Source organism: Camelus dromedarius, unplaced genomic scaffold (assembly GCF_036321535.1).
Source record: "Camelus dromedarius isolate mCamDro1 unplaced genomic scaffold, mCamDro1.pat HAP1_SCAFFOLD_155, whole genome shotgun sequence".
Taxonomy (NCBI): domain Eukaryota; kingdom Metazoa; phylum Chordata; class Mammalia; order Artiodactyla; family Camelidae; genus Camelus; species Camelus dromedarius.
The window spans coordinates 1067496-1083918 of NW_026989804.1; positions in this window are offsets into that span (position 1 = coordinate 1067496).

Consider the following 16423-nt stretch of genomic DNA (forward strand, 5'->3'; position numbering starts at 1 on the left):
GGAGGTTTGGGGCCGCCGTCCACGAAGCTGAGTGGTGTCAAAGGAGTTCGCTGGCAGGAGGAAGTCCGCTAATTGCCTACCCTGTCCAGGGGGAGGCACTAGATGCTACCTGCATTTCCAACCAAACCCCCGCCTTTCCCCGGCAGTCCGCACAGGCAGACACTCGGGGAAGACACGCGAAGGGCTCCTAGCAGATCCCGGGTGCTGCAGACCGAATACGGAACCACCACCCCACACTCAGAATACCGGAACACGGCTGACTGTGTGGGGGAGGAATGGGGCCGCCGTATACGAGGCTGACTGGTGTCACAGGTGTTCCCTGGCAGGGGGAAGTCCGCTAATTACCTCCTATGACCAGTGGGAGGCACTAGATGCTATCTGCATTTCCAGCACAACCCCTGCCTTTCCCCGGCAGCCCTCACTGTGAGACAATCGGGGAAGACACGCGAATGGCTCCTAGGGGATCCAAGGTTCTGCAGACAGAAGACGGAACCTCCCAACACTCACAATTCCTGAACAAGCCTGACTGTGTGGGGGAGGTTTGGGTCCGCCCTCCTCGCAGCTGAGTTGTGTCAAATTATTTCCCTGGCAGGAGGAAGTCCGCTAATTGCCTACCCTGTCCAGGGGGAGGCACTAGATGCTACCTGCATTTCCAGCCAATCCCCCGCCTTTCCCCGGCAGTCCGCACAGGCAGACACTCGGGGAAGACACGCGATGGGCTCCTAGGAGATCCCGGGTGCTGCAGACAGAAGACGGAACCTCCCCACACTCAGAATTCCGGAACACGGCTGACTGTGTTGGGGAGGAATGGGGCCGCCGTCCACGAGGCTGACTGGTGTCACAGGTGTTCCCTGGCAGGGGGAAGTCCGCTAATTACCTCCTATGATCAGGTTGAGGCACTAGATGCTATCTGCATTTCCAGCCCAACCCCCGCCTTTCCCCGGCAGCCCGCACTGGGAGACAATCGGGGAAGACACGCGAATGGCTCCTAGGGGATCCAAGGTTCTGCAGACAGAAGACGGAACCTCCCCACACTCACAATTCCGGATCAAGCCTGACTGTGTGGGGGAGGTTTGGGTCCGCCCTCCTCGCAGCTGAGTGGTGTCAAAGGAGTTCCCTGGCAGGGGGAATTCCGCTAATTCCCCACCCAGTCCAGGGGGAGGCACTAGATGCTACCTGCATTTCCAGCCCATCCCCCGCATTTCCCCGGCAGCCCGCAATGGGAGACACTCGGGGAAGACACGCGAATGGCTCCTAGGAAATCCAAGGTCCTGCAGACAGAAGACGGAACCTCCCCACACTCAGAATTCCGGAACACGGCTGACTGTGTGGGGGAGGTTTGGGGCCGCCGTCCACGCAGCTGACTGGTGTCACAGGTGTTACCTGGCAGGGAAAACCGCTAATTAATACCCTGTTCAGGGAGAGGCACTAGATGCTACCTTTATTTCCAGCCCAAACCCAGGCTTTCCCCGGCAGCCCGCACAGTCAAACACTCGGGGAAGACACGCGAAGGGCTCCTAGGAGATCCGGGTTGCTGCAGACAGAAGACGGAACCTCCCCACACTCAGAATTCCGGAACACGGCTCACTGTGTGGGGGAGGTTTTGGGCCGCCGTCCACTCAGCAGACTGGTGTCACAGGTGTTCCCTGGCAGGGGTAATTCTGCTAAATACCTCCCATGTCCAGAGGGAGGCACTAGATGCTACCTGCATTTCCAGCCCAACCCCCGCCTTTCCCTGGCCGCCCGCACTGGGAGACACTCGGGGAAGACACGCGAATGGCTACTACAGATCCAAGGTCCTGCACACAGAAGACGGAACCTCCCCACACTCACAATTCCGGAACAAGCCTGACTGTGTGGGGGAGGTTTGGGGCCGCCGTCCACACAGCTGACTGGTGTAACAGCTGTTACCTGGCAGGGGAAATCCGCTAACAATATCCCCTGTCCAGGGAGAGGCAATAGATGCTACCTGCATTTCCAGCCCAACCCTTCATATTTCCCCGGCAGCCCGCAATGTGAGACACTCGGGGAAACACGCGAAGGGCTCCTAGGAGATCCCGGGTGCCTCAGACAGAACACGGAACCTCCCCACACTCAGAATTCCGGAACACGGCTGACTGTGTGGGGGAGGTTTGGGGCCGCCGTCCACGCAGCTGACTGGTGTCACAGGTGTTACCTGGCAGGGAAAACCGCTAATTAATACCCTGTTCAGGGAGAGGCACTAGATGCTACCTTCATTTCCAGCCCAACCCCCGCCTTTCCCCGGAAGCCCGCAATTGGAGACACTCGGGGAAAACACGCGGATGGCTCCTATGAAATCCAAGGTCCTGCAGACAGAATACGGAACCTCCCCACACTCACAATTCCGGAACAAGCCTGACTGTGTGTGGGAAGTTTGGGTCCGCCCTCCTCGCAGCTGAGTGGTGTCAAAGGAGTTCGCTGGCAGGAGGAAATCCGCTAATTGCCTACCCTGTCCAGGGGGAGGCACTAGATGCTACCTGCATTTCCAGCCCAACCCCCGCATTTCCCCGGCAGCCCTCAATGGGAGACACTCGGGGAAGACACGCGAGTGGCTCCTAGGAAATCCAAGGTCCTGCAGACAGAAGACGGAACCTCCCCACACTCAGAATTCCGGAACACGGCTGACTGTGTGGGGGAGGTTTGGGGCCGCCGTCCACGCAGCTGACTGGTGTCACAGGTGTTACCTGGCAAGGAAAACCGCTAATTAATACCCTGTTCATGGAGAGGCACTAAATGCTACCTGCATTTCCAGCCCAACCCCCGCCTTTCCCCGGCAATCCGCACAGGCCGACACACGGGGAAGGCACGCGAAGGGCTCCTAGGAGATCCCGGGTTCTGCAGACCGAATACGGAACCTCCCCACAATCAGAATTCCGGAACACGGCTGACTGTGTGGGGGAGGAATGGGGCCGCCGTCCACGAGGCTGACTGGTGTCACAGGTGTTCCCTGGCAGGGGGAAGTCCGCTAAATACCTCCTATGACCAGGGGGAGGCAATAGATGCTATCTGCATTTCCAGCCAAACCCCCGCCTTTCCCCGGAAGCCCGCAATGGGAGACAATCGAGGAAGACACGCGATTGGCTCCTAGGGGATCCAAGGTTCTGCAGACAGAAGACGGAACCTCCCCACACTCACAATTCCGGAACAAGCCTGACTGTGTGGGGGAGGTTTGGGTCCGCCCTCCTCGCATCTGAGTTGTGTCAAAGGAGTTCCCTGGCAAGAGGAATTCCGCTAATTGCCTACCCTGTACAGGGGGAGGCACTAGATGCTACCTGCATTTCCAGCCCAACCCCCGCATGTCCCCGGCAGTCCGCACAGGCAGACACTCGGGGAAGACACGCGAAGGGCTCCTAGGAGATCCCGGGTGCTGCAGACAGAAGACGGAACCTCCCCACACTCAGAATTCCGGAACACGACTGACTGGGTTGGGGAGGTTTGGGGCCGCCCTCCACGCAGCTGACTGGTGTCACAGGTGTTACCTTGCAGGGGAAATCCGCTAATTAAATCCCCTGTCCAGGGAGAGGCAGTAGATGCTACCTGCATTTCCAGCCCAACCCTTCGCCTTTCCCCGGCAGCCCGCAATGTGAGAAACTCGGGGTAGACACGCGAAGGGCTCCTAGAAGATCCCGGGTTCCTCAGACAGAACACGGAACCTCCCCACACTCAGAATTCTGGAACACGGCTGACTGTTTGGGGGAGGTTTGGGGCCGTGGTCCACGCAGTTGACTGGTGCCAAAGGTGTTCCCCGGCAGGGGGAAGTCCGCTAATTACCTACCCTGTCCAGGGGGAGGCACTAGATGCTACCTGCATTTCCAGCCCAACCCCCGCTTTTCCCCGGCAGCCCGCAACTGGAGACACTCGGGGAAGACACGCGGATGGCTCCTATGAAATCCAAGGACCTGCAGACAGAAGACGGAACCTCCCCACACTCACAATTCCGGAACAACCCTGACTGTGTGGGGGAGGTTTGGGTCCGCCCTCCTCGCAGCTGAGTTGTGTCAAATTATTTTCCTGGCAAGAGGAATTCCGCTAATTGCCTACCCTGTCCAGGGGGAGGCACTAGATGCTACCTGCATTTCCAGCCCATCCCCCGCCTTTCCCCGGCAGTCCGCACAGGCAGACACTCGGGGAAGACACGCGAAGGGCTCCTAGCAGATCCCGGGTGCTGCAGACCGAATACGGAACCACCCCACACTCAGAATACCGGAACACGGCTGACTGTGTGGGGGAGGAATGGGGCCGCCGTATACGAGGCTGACTGGTGTCACAGGTGTTCCCTGGCAGGGGGAAGTCCGCTAATTACCTCCTATGACCAGTGGGAGGCACTAGATGCTATCTGCATTTCCAGCCCAACCCCTGCCTTTCCCCGGCAGCCCTCACTGTGAGACAATCGGGGAAGACACGCGAATGGCTCCTAGGTGATCCAAGGTTCTGCAGACAGAAGACGGAACCTCCCAACACTCACAATTCCGGAACAAGCCTGACTGTGTGGGGGAGGTTTGGGTCCGCCCTCCTCGCAGCTGAGTTGTGTCAAATTATTTCCCTGGCAGGAGGAAGTCCGCTAATTGCCTACCCAGTCCAGGGGGAGGCACTAGATGCTACCTGCATTTCCAGCCCATCCCCCGCCTTTCCCCGGCAGTCCGCACAGGCAGACACTCGGGGAATACACGCGATGGGCTCCTAGGAGATCCCGGGTGCTGCAGACAGAAGACGGAACCTCCCCACACTCAGAATTCCGGAACACGGCTGACTTTGTGGGGGAGGTTTGGGGCCGCCGTCCACGCAGCTGACTGGTGTCACAGGTGTTCCCTGGCAGGGGGAAGTCCGCTAATTGCCTACCCTGTCCAGGGGGAGGCAATAGATTCTACCTGCATTTCCAGCCAACCCCCGCCTTTCCCCGGCAGCCCTCAATGGGAGACACTCGGGGAAGACACGCGAATGGCTCCTAGGAAATCGAAGGTCCTGCAGACAGAAGACGGAACCTCCCCACACTCAGAATTCCGGAACACGGCTGACTGTGTGGGGGAGGTTTGGGGCCGCCGTCCACGCAGCTGACTGGTGTCACAGCTGTTACCTGGCAGGGAAAACCGCTAATTAATACCCTGTTCAGGGAGAGGCACTAGATGCTACCTGCATTTCCAGCCCAACCCCCACCTTTCCCCGGCAGCCCGCAATGGGAGACACTCGGGGAAGACACGCGGATGGCTCCTAGGAAATCCAAGGTCCTGCAGACAGAAGACGGAACCTCCCCACACTCACAATTCTGGAACAAGCCTGACAGTGTGCGGGAGGTTTGGGTCCGCCCTCCTCACAGCTGAGTGGTGTCAAAGGAGTTCCCTGGCAGGGGGAATTCCGCTAATTCCCTACCCTGTCCAGGGGGAGGCACTAGATGCTACCTGCATTTCCAGACCAACCCCAGCCTTTCCCCGGCAGCCCGCAATGGGAAACACTCGGGGAAGACATGTGAATGGCTCCAAGGAGATCCCGGGTTCTGCAGACCGAATACGGAACCTCCCCACACTCAGAATTCCGGAACACGGCTGACTGTGTGGGGGAGGAATGGGGCCGCCGTCCACGAGGCTGACTGGTGTCACAGGTGTTCCCTGGCAGGGGGAAGTCCGCTAATTACCTCCTATGACCAGGGGGAGGCAATAGATGCTATCTGCATTTCCAGCCCAACCCCCGCCTTTCCCCGGCAGCCCGCACTGGGAGACAATCGGGGAAGACACGTGAATGGCTCCTAGGGGATCCAAGGTTCTGCAGACAGAAGACGGAACCTCCCCACACTCACAATTCCGGAACAAACCTGACGGTGTGGGGGAGGTTTGGGTCCGCCCTCCTCGCAGCTGAGTTGTGTCAAAGGAGTTCCCTGGCAAGAGGAATTCCGCTAATTGCCTACCCTGTCCAGGGGGAGGCACTAGATGCTACCTGCATTTCCAGCCCAACCCCCGCATGTCCCCGGCAGACCGCACAGGCAGACACTCGGGGAAGACACGCGAAAGGCTCCTAGGAGATCCCGGGTGATGCAGACAGAAGATGGAACCTCCCCACACTCAGAATTCCGGAACACGGCTGACTGTGTGGGGGAGGTTTGGGGCCGCCGTCCACGGAGCTGACTGGTGTCACAGGTGTTCCCTGGCAGGGGGAAGTCCGCTAATTGCCTACCCTGTCCAGGGGGAGGCAATAGATTCTACCTGCATTTCCAGCCCAACCCCCGCCTTTCCCAGGCAGACCTCAATGGGAGACACTCGGGGAAGACACGCGAATGCCTCCTAGGAAATCCAAGGTCCTGCAGAGAGAAGACGGAACTTCCCCACACTCAGAATTCCGGAACACGGCTGACTGTGTGGGGGACGTTTGGGGCCGCCGTCCACGCAGCTGACTGGTGTCACAGGTGTTAACTGGCAGGGAAAACCGCTAATTAATACCCTGTTCAGGGAGAGGCACTAGATGCTACCTGCATTTCCAGCCCAAACCCCGCTTTTCCCCGGCAGTCCGCACAGGCAGACACTCGGTTAGACACGCGAAGGGCTCCTAGGATATCCCGGGTGCTGCAGACAGAAGACGGAACCTCCCCACACTCAGAATTCCGGAACACGGCTGACTGTGTGGGGGAGGTTTGGGGCCGCCGTCCACGCAGCTGACTGGTGTCACAGGTGTTCCCTGGCAGGGGGACTTCCGCTAATTACCTCCCAACTCCAGGGGGATGCACTAGATGCTACCTGCATTTCCAGCCCAACCCCCACCTTTCCCCGTCAGCCCGCAATGGGAGACACTCGGGGAAGACACGCGGATGGCTCCTAGGAAATCCAAGGTCCTGCAGACAGAAGACGGAACCTCCCCACACTCACAATTCCGGAACAAGCCTGACAGTGTGCGGGAGGTTTGGGTCCGCCCACCTCGCAGCTGAGTGGTGTCAAAGGAGTTCCCTGGCAGGGGGAATTCCGCTAATTCCCTACCCTGTCCAGGGGGAGGCACTAGATGCTACCTGCATTTCCAGCCCAACCCCCGCATTTCCCCGGCAGCCCGCAATGGGAGACACTCGGGGAAGACTCGCGAATGGCTCCTAGGAAATCCAAGGTCCTGCAGACAGAAGACGGAACCTCCCCACACTCAGAATTCCGGAACACGGCTGACTGTGTGGGGGAGGTTTGGGGCCGCCGTCCACGCAGCTGACTGGTGTCACAGGTGATACCTGGCAGGGAAAACCGCTAATTAATACCCTGTTCAGGGAGAGGCACTAGATGTTACCTTCATTTCCAGCCCAACCCCCGCCTTTCCCCGGCAGCCCTCAATTGGACACACTCGGGGAAGACACGGGAAGGGCTCCTAGGAGATCCGGGGTGCTGCAGACAGAAGACGGAACCTCCCCACACTCAGAATTCCGGAACACGTCTGACTTTGTGGGGGAGGTTTGGGGCCGCCGTCCACTCAGCTGACTGGTGTCACAGGTGTTCCCTGGCAGGGGTAATTCCGCTAAATACCTCCCATGTCCAGCTGGAGGCACTAGATGCTACCTGCATTTCCAGCCCAACCCCCGCCTTTCCCTGGCAGCACGCACTGGGAGACACTCGGGGAAGACACGCGAAGGGCTCCTAGGAAATCCAAGGTCCTGCAGACAGAAGACGGAACCTCCCCACTCTCTGAATTCCGGAACACGGCTGACTGTGTGGGGGAGGTATGGGGCCGCCGTCCACGCAGCTGACTGGTGTCACAGGTGTTACCTGGCAGGGAAAACCGCTAATTAATACCCTGTTCAGGGAGAGGAACTAGATGCTACCTGCATTTCCAGCCCAACCCCCGCCTTTCCCCGGCAGCCCGCACTGGGAGACAATCGGGGAAGACACGTGAATGTCTCCTAGGGGATCCAAGGTTCTGCAGACAGAAGACGGAACCTCCCCACACTCACAATTCCGGAAAAAGCCTGACTGTGTGGGGGAGGTTTGGGTCCGCCCTCCTCGCAGCTGAGTTGTGTCAAAGGAGTTCCCTGGCAAGAGGAATTCCGCTAATTGCCTACCCTGTCCAGGGGGAGGCACTAGATGCTACCTGCATTTCCAGCCCAACCCCCGCATGTCCCCGGCAGACCGCACAGGCTGACACTCGGGGAAGACACGCGAAGGACTCCTAGGAAATCCAAGGTCCTGCAGACAGAAGACGGAACCTCCCCACACTCAGAATTCCGGAACACGGCTGACTGTGTTGGGGAGGAATGGGGCCGCCGTCCACGAGGCTGACTGGTGTCACAGGTGTTCCCTGGCAGGGGGAAGTCCGCTAATTACCTCCTATGACCAGGGGGAGGCAATAGATGCTATCTGCATTTCCAGCCCAACCCCCGCCTTTCCCCGGCAGCCCGCACTGGGAGACAATCGGGGAAGACACATGAATGTCTCCTAGGGGATCCAAGGTTCTGCAGACAGAAGAAGGAACCTCCCCACACTCACAATTCCGGAACAAGCCTGACTGTGTGGGGGAGGTTTGGGTCCACCCTCCTCGCAGCTGAGTTGTGTCAAAGGAGTTCCCTGGCAAGAGGAATTCCGCTAATTGCCTACCCTGTCCAAGGGGAGGCACTAGATGCTACCTGCATTTCCAGCCCAACCCCAGGCTTTCCCCGGCAGCCCGCACAGTCAGACACTCGGGGAAGACACGCGAAGGGCTCCTAGGAGATCCGGGGTGCTGCAGACAGAAGACGGAACCTCCCCACACTCAGAATTCCGGAACACGGCTGACTTTGTGGGGGAGGTTTGGGGCCGCCGTCCACTCAGCTGACTGGTGTCACAGGTGTTCCCTGGCTGGGGTAATTCGGCTAAATACCTCCCATGTCCAGGGGGAGGCACTAGATGCTACCTGCATTTCCAGCCCAACCCCCGCCTTTCCCTGGCAGCACGCACTGGGAGACACTCGGGGAAGACACGCGAAGGGCTCCTAGGAAATCCAAGGTCCTGCAGACAGAAGACGGAACCTCCCCACTCTCAGAATTCCGGAACACGGCTGACTGTGTGGGGGAGGTATGGGGCCGCCGTCCACGCAGCTGACTGGTGTCACAGGTGTTACCTGGCAGGGAAAACCGCTAATTAATACCCTGTTCAGGGAGAGGCACTAGATGCTACCTGCATTTCCAGCCCAACCCCCACCTTTCCCCGGCAGCCCGCAATGGGAAACACTCGGGGAAGACACGCGGATGGCTCCTATGAAATCCAAGGTCCTGCAGACAGAAGACGGAACCTCCCCACACTCACAATTCCGGAACAAGCCTGACAGTGTGCAGGAGGTTTGGGTCCGCCCTCCTCACAGCTGAGTGGTGTCAAAGGAGTTCCCTGGCAGGGGGAATTCCGCTAATTCCCTACCCTGTCCAGGGGGAGGCACTAGATGCTACCTGCATTTCCAGACCAACCCCAGCCTTTCCCCGGCAGCCCGCAATGGGAAACACTGGGGGAAGACACGTGAAGGGCTCCTAGGAGATCCCGGGTTCTGCAGACCGAATACGGAACCTCCCCACACTCAGAATTCCGGAACACGGCTGACTGTGTGGGGGAGGAATGGGGCCGCCTTCCACGAGGCTGACTGGTGTCACAGGTGTTCCCTGGCAGGGGGAAGTCCGCTAATTACCTCCTATGACCAGGGGGAGGCAATAGATGCTATCTACATTTCCAGCCCAACCCCCGCCTTTCACCGGCAGCCCGCACTGGGAGACAATCGGGGAAGACACGTGAATGGCTCCCAGGGGATCCAAGGTCCTGCAGACAGAAGACGGAACCTCCCCACACTCAGAATTCCGGAACACGGCTGACTGTGTGGGGGAGGTTTGGGGCCGCCGTCCACGCAGCTGACTGGTGTCACAGGTGTTACCTGGCAGGGAAAACCGCTAATTAATACCCTGTTCAGGGAGAGGCACTAGATGCTACCTGCATTTCCAGCCCAACCCCCGCCTTTCACCGGCAGCCCGCACTACGAGACAATCGGGGAAGACACGTGAATGTCTCCTAGGGGATCCAAGGTTCTGCAGACAGAAGACGGAACCTCCCCACACTCACAATTCCGGAACAAGCCTGACTGTGTGGGTTAGGTTTGGGTCCGCCCTCCTCGCAGCTGAGTTGTGTCAAAGGAGTTCCCTGGCAAGAGGAATTCCGCTAATTGCCTACCCTGTCCAGGGGGAGGCACTAGATGCTACCTGCATTTCCAGCCCAACCCCCGCATGTCCCCGGCAGACCGCACAGGCAGACACTCGGGGAAGACACGCGAATGACTCCTAGGAAATCCAAGGTCCTGCAGACAGAAGACGGAACCTCCCCACACTCACAATTCTGGAACAAGTCTGACAGTGTGCGGGAGGTTTGGGTCCGCCCTCCTCGCAGCTGAGTTGTGTCAAAGGAGTTCCCTGGCAAGAGGAATTCCGCTAATTGCCTACCCTGTCCAGGGGGAGGCACTAGATGCTACCTGCATTTCCAGACCAACCCCAGCCTTTCCCCGGCAGCCCGCAATGGGAAACACTCGGGGAAGACACGTGAAGGGCTCCTAGGAGATCCCGGGTTCTGCAGACCGAATACGGAACCTCCCCACACTCAGAATTCCGGAACACGGCTGACTGTGTGGGGGAGGAATGGGGCCGCCGTCCACGAGGCTGACTGGTGTCACAGGTGTTCCCTGGCAGGGGGAAGTCCGCTAATTACCTCCTATGACCAGGGGGAGGCAATAGATGCTATCTGCATTTCCAGCCCAACCCCCGCCTTTCCCCGGCAGCCCGCACTGGGAGGCAATCGGGGAAGACACGTGAATGTCTCCTAGGGGATCCAAGGTTCTGCAGACAGAAGACGGAACCTCCCCACACTCACAATTCCGGAACAAGCCTGACTGTGTGGGGGAGTTTTGGGTCCACCCTCCTCGCAGCTGAGTTGTGTCAAAGGAGTTCCCTGGCAAGAGGAATTCCGCTAATTGCCTACCCTGTCCAGGGGGAGGCACTAGATGCTACCTGCATTTCCAGCCCAACCCCCGCATGTCCCCGGCAGACCGCACAGGCAGACACTCGGGGAAGACACGCGAAGGGCTCCTAGGAGATCCCGGGTGATGCAGACAGAAGATGGAACCTCCCCACAATCAGAATTCTGAAACACGGCTGTGTGGGGGAGGTTTGGGGCCGCCGTCCACGCAGCTGACTGGTGTCACAGGTGTTCCCTGGCAGGGGGAAGTCCGCTAATTGCCTACCCTGTCCAGGGGGAGGCAATAGATTCTACCTGCATTTCCAGCCCAACCCCCAACTTTCCCAGGCAGACCTCAATGGGAGACACTCGGGGAAGACACGCGAAGGGCTTCTAGGAGATCCCGGGTTCTGCAGACCGAATACGGAACCTCCCCACACTCAGAATTCCGGAACACGTCTGACTGTGTGGGGGAGGAATGGGGCCGCCGTCCACGAGGCTGACTGGGGTCACAGGTGTTCCCTGGCAGGGGGAAGTCCGCTAATTACCTCCTATGACCAGTGAGAGGCACTAGATGCTGTCTGCATTTCCAGGCCAACCCCTGCCTTTCCCCGGCAGCCCTCACTGTGAGACAATCGGGGAAGACACGCGAATGGCTCCTAGGGGATCCAAGGTTCTGCAGACAGAAGACGGAACCTCCCCACACTCACAATTCCGGAACAAGCCTGACTGTGTGGGGGAGGTTTGGGTCCGCCCTCCTCGCAGCTGAGTTTTGTCAAATTATTTCCCTGGCAGGAGGAAGTCCGCTAATTGCCTACCCTGTCCAGAGGGGGGCACTAGGTGCTACCTGCATTCCCAGCCCATCCCCCGCCTTTCCCCGGCAGTCCGCACAGGCAGACACTCGGGGAAGACACGCGAAGGGCTCCTAGGAGATCCCGGGTGCTGCAGATAGAAGACGGATCCTCCCCACACTCAGAATTCCGGAACACGGCTGACTGTGTGGGGGAGGTTTGGGGCCGCCGTCCACGCAGCTGACTGGTGTCACAGGTGTTACCTGGCAGGGAAAACCGCGAATTAATACCCTGTTCAGGGAGAGGCACTAGATGCTACCTTCATTTCCAGCCCAAACCCAGGCTTTCCCCGGCAGCCCGCACAGTCAGACACTCGGGGAAGACACGCGAAGGGCTCCTAGGAGATCCGGGGTGCTGCAGACAGAAGACGGAACCTCCCCACACTCAGAATTCCGGAACAAGGCTGACTGTGTGGGGGAGGTTTGGGGCCGTCCTCCACGCAGCTGACTGGTGTCACAGGTGTTCCCTGGCAGGGGTAATTCCGCTAAATACCTCCCATGTCCAGGGGGAGGCACTAGATGCTACCTGCATTTCCAGCCCAACCCCCGACTTTCCCTGGCAGCACGCACTGGGAGACACTCGGGGAAGTCACGCGAAGGGCTCCTAGGAAATCCAAGGTCCTGCAGACAGAAGACGGAACCTCCCCACACTCAGAATTCCGGAACACGGCTGACTGTGTGGGGGAGGTTTGGGGCCGCCGTCCACGCAGCTGACTGGTGTCACAGGTGTTACCTGGCAGGGAAAACCGCTAATTAATACCCTGTTCAGGGAGAGGCACTAGATGCTACCTGCATTTCCAGCCCAACCCCCACCTTTCCCCGGCAGCCCGCAATGGGAGACACTCGGGGAAGACACGCGGATGGCTCCTAGGAAATCCAAGGTCCTGCAGACAGAAGACGGAACCTCCCCACACTCACAATTCCGGAACAAGCCTGACAGTGTGCGGGACGTTTGGGTCCGCCCTCCTCACAGCTGAGTGGTGTCAAAGGAGTTCCCTGGCAGGGGGAATTCCGCTAATTCCCTACCCTGTCCAGGGGGAGGCACTAGATGCTACCTGCATTTCCAGACCAACCCCAGCCTTTCCCCGGCAGCCCGCAATGGGAAACACTCGGGGAAGACACGTGAAGGGCTCCTAGGAGATCCCGGTTGATGCAGACAGAAGATGGAACCTCCCCACACTCAGAATTCTGGAACACGGCTGACTGTGTGGGGGAGGTTTGGGGCCGCCGTCCACGCAGCTGACTGGTGTCACAGGTGTTCCCTGGCAGGGGGAAGTCCGCTAATTGCCTACCCTGTCCAGGGGGAGGCAATAGATTCTACCTGCATTTCCAGCCCAACCCCCGCCTTTCCCAGGCAGACCTCAATGGGAGACACTCGGGGAAGACACGCGAAAGCCTCCTAGGAAATCCAAGGTCCTGCAGAGAGAAGACGGAACCTCCCCACACTCAGAATTCCGGAACACGGCTGACTATGTGGGGGAGGTTTGGGGCCGACGTCCACGCAGCTGACTGGTGTCACAGGTGTTACCTGGCAGGGAAAACCGCTAATTAATACCCTGTTCAGGGAGAGGCACTAGATGCTACCTGCATTTCCAGGCCAACCCCCACCTTTCCCCGGCAGCCCGCAATGGGAGACACTCGGGGAAGACACGCGGATGGCTCCTAGGTAATCCAAGGTCCTGCAGACAGAAGACGGAACCTCCCCACACTCACAATTCCGGAACAAGCCTGAGAGTGTGCGGGAGGTTTGGGTCCGCCCTCCTCACAGCTGAGTGGTGTCAAAGGAGTTCCCTGGCAGGGGGAATTCCGCTAATTCCCTACCCTGTCCAGGGGGAGGCACTAGATGCTACCTGCATTTCCAGTCCAACCCCAGCCTTTCCCCGGCAGCCCGCAATGGGAAAAACTCGGGGAAGGCACGTGAAGGGCTCCTAGGAGATCCCGGGTTCTGCAGACCGAATACGGAACCTCCCCACACTCAGAATTCCGGAACACGGCTGACTGTGTGGGGGAGGAATGGGGCCGCCGTCCACGAGGCTGACTGGTGTCACAGGTGTTCCCTGGCAGGGGGAAGTCCGCTAATTACCTCCTATGACCAGTGGGAGGCACTAGATGCTATCTGCATTTCCAGGCCAACCCCTGCCTTTCCCCGGCAGCCCTCACTGTGAGACAATCGGGGAAGACACGCGAATGGCTCCTAGGGGATCCAAGGTTCTGCAGACAGAAGACGGAACCTCCCCACACTCACAATTCCGGAACAAGCCTGACTGTGTGGGGGAGGTTTGAGTCCGCCCTCCTCGCAGCTGAGTTGTCTCAAATTATTTCCCTGGCAGGAGGAAGTCCGCTAATTGCCTACCATGTCCAGGGGTAGGCACTAGATGCTACCTGCATTTCCAGCCCATCCCCCGCCTTTCCCCGGCAGTCCGCACAGGCAGACACTCGGGGAAGACACGCGATGGGCTCCTAGGAGATCCCGGGTGCTGCAGACAGAAGACGGATCCTCCCCACACTCAGAATTCCGGAACACAGCTGACTGTGTGGGGGAGGATTGGGGCCGCCGTCCACGCAGCTGACTGGTGTCACAGGTGTTCCCTGGCAGGGGGAAGTCCGCTAATTGCCTACCCTGTCCAGGGGGAGGCAATAGATTCTACCTGCATTTCCAGCCCAACCCCCGCCTTTCCCCGGCAGCCCTCAATTGGAGACACTCGGGGAAGACACGCGAATGGCTCCTAGGAAATCCAAGGTCCTGCAGACAGAAGACGGAACCTCCCCACACTCAGATTTCCGGAACACGGCTGACTGTGTGGGGGAGGTTTGGGGCCGCCGTCCACGCAGCTGACTGGTGTCACAGGAGTTACCTGGCAGGGAAAACCGCTAATTAATACCCTGTTCAGGGAGAGGCACTAGATGCTACCTTCATTTCCAGCCCAAACCCAGGCTTTCCCCGGCAGCCCGCACAGTGAGACACTCGGGGAATACACGCGAAGGGCTCCTAGGAGATCCGGGGTGCTGCAGACAGAAGACGGAACCTCCCCACACTCAGAATTCCGGAACACGGCTGACTGTGTGGGGGAGGTTTGGGGCCGCCGTCCACTCAGCTGACTGGTGTCACAGGTGTTCCCTGGCAGGGGTAATTCCGCTAAATACCTCCCATGTCCAGGGGGAGGCACTAGATGCTACCTGCATTTCCAGCCCAACCCCCGCCTTTCCCTGGCAGCACGCACTGGGAGACACTCGGGGAAGTCACGCGAAGGGCTCCTAGGAAATCCAAGGTCCTGCAGACAGAAGACGGAACCTCCCCACACTCAGAATTCCGGAACACGGCTGACTGTGTGGGGGAGGTTTGGGGCCGCCGTCCACGCAGCTGACTGGTGTCACAGGTGTTACCTGGCAGGGAAAACCGCTAATTAATACCCTTTTCAGGGAGAGGCACTAGATGCTACCTGCATTTCCAGCCCAACCCCCACCTTTCCCCGGCAGCCCGCAATGGGAGACACTCGGGGAAGACACGCGGATGGCTCCTAGGAAATCCAAGGTCCTGCAGACAGAAGACGGAACCTCCCCACACTCACAATTCCGGAACAAGGATGACAGTGTGCGGGAGGTTTGGTTCCGCCCTCCTCACAGCTGAGTGGTGTCAAAGGAGTTCCCTGGCAGGGGGAATTCCGCTAATTCCCTACCCTGTCCAGGGGGAGGCACTAGATGCTACCTGCATTTCCAGACCAACCCCAGCCTTTCCCCGGCAGCCCGCAATGGGAAACACTCGGGGAAGACACGTGAATGGCTCCTAGGAGATCCCGGGTTCTGCAGACCGAATACGGAACCTCCCCACAATCAGAATTCCGGAACACGGCTGACTGTGTGGGGGAGGAATGGGGCCGCCGTCCACGAGGCTGACTGGTGTCACAGGTGTTCCCTGGCAGGGGGAAGTCCGCTAAATACCTCCTATGACCAGGGGGAGGCAATAGATGCTATCTGCATTTCCAGCCAAACCCCCGCCTTTCCCCGGCAGCACGCAATGGGAGACAATCGAGGAAGACACGCGATTGGCTCCTAGGGGATCCAAGGTTCTGCAGACAGAAGACGGAACCTCCCCACACTCACAATTCCGGAACAACCCTGACTGTGTGGGGGAGGTTTGGGGCCGCCGTCCACGAAGCTGAGTGGTGTCAAAGGAGTTCGCTGGCAGGAAGAAGTCCGCTAATTGCCTACCCTGTCCAGGGGGAGGCACTAGATGCTACCTGCATTTCCAACCAAACCCCCGCCTTTCCCCGGCAGTCCGCACAGGCAGACACTCGGGGAAGACACGCGAAGGGCTCCTAGCAGATCCCGGGTGCTGCAGACCGAATACGGAACCACCCCACACTCAGAATACCGGAACACGGCTGACTGTGTGGGGGAGGAATGGGGCCGCCGTATACGAGGGTGACTGGTGTCACAGGTGTTCCCTGGCAGGGGGAAGTCCGCTAATTACCTCCTATGACCAGTGGGAGGCACTAGATGCTATCTGCATTTCCAGCACAACCCCTGCCTTTCCCCGGCAGCCCTCACTGTGAGACAATCGGGGAAGACACGCGAATGGCTCCTAGGGGATCCAAGGTTCTGCAGACAGAAGACGGAACCTCCCAACACTCACAATTCC